The sequence below is a fragment of the Pseudophryne corroboree genome, unplaced genomic scaffold (genome assembly GCF_028390025.1).
Source record: "Pseudophryne corroboree isolate aPseCor3 unplaced genomic scaffold, aPseCor3.hap2 scaffold_584, whole genome shotgun sequence".
Lineage (NCBI taxonomy): Eukaryota > Metazoa > Chordata > Amphibia > Anura > Myobatrachidae > Pseudophryne > Pseudophryne corroboree.
In genome coordinates, this window is record NW_026970183.1 from 130,441 (window position 1) to 134,565 (window position 4,125).

Consider the following 4,125-nt stretch of genomic DNA (forward strand, 5'->3'; position numbering starts at 1 on the left):
AAAGGATAGTTTCAATCTGCCTACCTCTGGGTTATGGGCCCAGCATGCTTCCAGTGCAGTACTCTGCTGCACATGTAAGTGCAAGAGATCCTGAAGCACTCACTCATCATGCGAAAGTACCAATGTGTTTCTTCATTGGTTGCTGGAAGAAACATCTTACAAAAACTCTCCAGATTATTGACTTTTTAAAGTTTTTCTAGGAAACGTTCTAGATGAATGCTTATTAGTCTTTGTCAGTATGTACTTTTTGCAAAGTGTCTCTGTGGCGCAATCGGTTAGTGTGTTCAGCTATTAATCAAAAGGTTGGTGGTTCAATCCCACCCAGGGATGTAATTGACTTTGTGATCAGATTTTGGTGATATTTAAGTAGACAAGTCAAAATTTCGAAAACCCCTGTTATGGTGTAGGGTACCTGGCCTTCTCTGATGTAATCAGAGTTAGATTTGATTCAGTGATTTTATAAAAACAGCTAGGAAGCACAATTTAGCAGTGGGTTGCAGAGAAAAAGAAATATGCTGGCAAAAAAATCCAATTGACTGATTAAACAGCTCTTCATTTTCTGGCTTTATTTTTATGCTAACAAATTTGTTCTCTGAAAAGTGTCCACAAAGCCAAGTATCTGATTAACATCTTTGTAGGGATGGTTTTTCACCTATTACTAAATTAAACTTGCTTCATTGGAAAGGCAGCAAGATGCATCCTCATTTCAATATCTACTGAAATAATACAGGTTGACACCAGGAAACATTAACGCCACTGCATCCTTGCTGCTTTCTCATGTGGAAGTCTGTTTAATGTGAAAACAAGGTGATATCTAATTAGCACACAGGTAAGGAATTAAGAAAATCTTTATTTAAGGGTGAAGATGTTTCTCACAAAATCGTTGCCCCAATGCATCATTGAAATTCAAGCTGGAAAGATGATTTTAATATATCACTTGTACATTTTGTATTGCTCTTCTGGTGACAATGTAGTTTGCTTTTGTCAATAACCATTTTAATAATCGGGTAAAGAAAATTAATTGGATTTTTGAAAGAAAACAATACTGTCAATATACTATTAAAATAAAATTAAAATGGTAAAAGTTATTGTACTTTAAGTAAAAATAAAAGAGCAAAAATATCAATCCCAGTTTTGGATTACTTTAATTAACAAAAAAAAAATGCATATAGCAGAGGATAGTTTCAATCTGCCTACCCCTGGGTTATGGACCCAGCATGCTTCCATTACAGTACTCTGCTGCACATGTAAGTGCAAGAGATCCTGAAGCACTCACTCATCATGGGAAAGTACCAATGTGTTTCTTCATTGGTTGATGGAAGAAACATCATACAAAAACTCTCCACATTATTGACTTTTTAAAATGTTTCTAGGAATCGTTCTAGATGAATGCTTATTAGCCTTTGTCAGTATGTACTTTTGCAAAGTGTCGCGGTGGCGCAATCAGTTAGTGTGTAAGGCTATTAACCAAAAGGTTGGTGGTTCAATCCCACCCAGGGACTTAATTGACCTTGTTATCAGATTTTGGTGATCTTTAAGTAGACAAGTCAAAATGTCAAACCCCCTGTTATGGTGTAGGGTACCTGGCCTTCTCTGATGTAATCAGAGTTAGATTTGATTCAGTGATTTTATAAAAACAGCTAGGAAGCACAATTTAGCAGTGGGTTGCAGAGAAAAAGAAAAATGCTGGCAGAAAAATCCAATTGAGTGATTAAACAGCTCTTCATTTTCTGGCTTTATTTTTATGCTAACTAATTTGTTCTCTGAAAAGTGTCCACAAAGCCAAGTATCTGATTAACATATTTGTAGGGATGGTTTTTCACCTATTACTAAATTAAACTTGCTTCATTGGAAAGGCAGCAAGATGCATCCTCATTTCAATATCTACTGAAATAATACAGGTTGACACCAGGAAACATTAACGCCACTGCATCCTTGCTGCTTTCTCATGTGGAAGTCTGTTTAATGTGAAAACAAGGTGATATCTAATTAGCACACAGGTAAGGAATTAAGAAAATCTTTATTTAAGGGTGAAGATGTTTCTCACAAAATCGTTGCCCCAATGCATCATTGAAATTCAAGCTGGAAAGATGATTTTAATATATCACTTGTACATTTTGTATTGCTCTTCTGGTGACAATGTAGTTTGTTTTTGTCAATTACCATTTTAATAATAGGGTAAAGAAAATTAAGTGGATTTTTGAAAGAAAACAATACTGTCAATATACTATTAAAACAAATTAAAATGGTAAAAGTTATTGTACTTTAAGTAAAAATAAAAGCTAAAATATCAATCCCAGTTTTGGATTACTTTAATGAACAAAAAAAAATGCATATAGCAAAGGATAGTTTCAATCTGCCTACCTCTGGGTTATGGACCCAGCATGCTTCCATTGCAGTACTCTGCTGCACATGTAAGTGCAAGAGATCCTGAAGCACTCACTCATCATGCGAAAGTACCAATGTGTTTCTTCATTGGTTGCTGGAAGAAACATCTTACAAACACTCTCCAGATTATTGACTTTTTAAAGTTTTTCTAGGAAACGTTCTAGATGAATGCTTATTAGTCTTTGTCAGTATACACTTTTCGCAAAGTGTCTCTGTGGCGCAATCGGTTAGTGTGTTCAGCTATTAATCAAAAGGTTGGTGGTTCAATCCCACCCAGGGACGTAATTGACCTTGTGATCAGATTTTGGTGATATTTAAGTAGACAAGTCAAAATTGCAAACCCCCTCTTATGGTGTAGGGTACCTGGCCTTCTCTGATGTAATCAGAGTTAGATTTGATTCAGTGATTTTATAAAAACAGCTAGGAAGCACAATTTAGCAGTGGGTTGCAGAGAAAAAGAAATATGCTGGCAGAAAAATCCAATTGAATGATTAAACAGCTCTTCATTTTCTGGCTTTATTTTTATGCTAACTAATTTGTTCTCTGAAAAGTGTCCACAAAGCCAAGTATCTGATTAACATATTTGTAGTGATGGTTTTTCACCTATTACTAAATTAAACTTGCTTCATTGGAAAGGCAGCAAGATGCATCCTCATTTCAATATCTACTGAAATAATACAGGTTGACACCAGGAAACATTAACGCCACTGCATCCTTGCTGCTTTCTCATGTGGAAGTCTGTTTAATGTGAAAACAAGGTGATATCTAATTAGCACACAGGTAAGGAATTAAGAAAATCTTTATTTAAGGGTGAAGATGTTTCTCACAAAATCGTTGCCCCAATGCATCATTGAAATTCAAGCTGAAAAGATGATTTTAATATATCACTTGTACATTTTGTATTGCTCTTCTGGTGACAATGTAGTTTGTTTTTGTCAATTACCATTTTAATAATCAGGTAAAGAAAATTAATTGGATTTTTGAAAGAAAACAATACTGTCAATATACTATTAAAAAAAATTAAAATGGTAAAAGTTATTGTACTTTAAGTAAAAATAAAAGCTAAAATATCAATCCCAGTTTTGGATTACTTTAATGAACAAAAAAAAAATGCATATAGCAAAGGATAGTTTCAATCTGCCTACCTCTGGGTTATGGGCCCAGCATGCTTCCAGTGCAGTACTCTGCTGCACATGTAAGTGCAAGAGACCCTGAAGCACTCACTCATCATGCGAAAGTACCAATGTGTTTCTTCATTGGTTGCTGGAAGAAACATCTTACAAAAACTCTCCAGATTATTGACTTTTTAAAGTTTTTCTAGGAAACGTTCTAGATGAATGCTTATTAGTCTTTGTCAGTATGTACTTTTTGCAAAGTGTCTCTGTGGCGCAATCGGTTAGTGTGTTCAGCTATTAATCAAAAGGTTGGTGGTTCAATCCCACCCAGGGACGTAATTGACCTTGTGATCAGATTTTGGTGATATTTAAGTAGACAAGTCAAAATTTCGAAAACCCCTGTTATGGTGTAGGGTACCTGGCCTTCTCTGATGTAATCAGAGTTAGATTTGATTCAGTGATTTTATAAAAACAGCTAGGAAGCACAATTTAGCAGTGGGTTGCAGAGAAAAAGAAATATGCTGGCAAAAAAATCCAATTGACTGATTAAACAGCTCTTCATTTTCTGGCTTTATTTTTATGCTAACAAATTTGTTCTCTGAAAAGTGTCCACAAAGCCAAG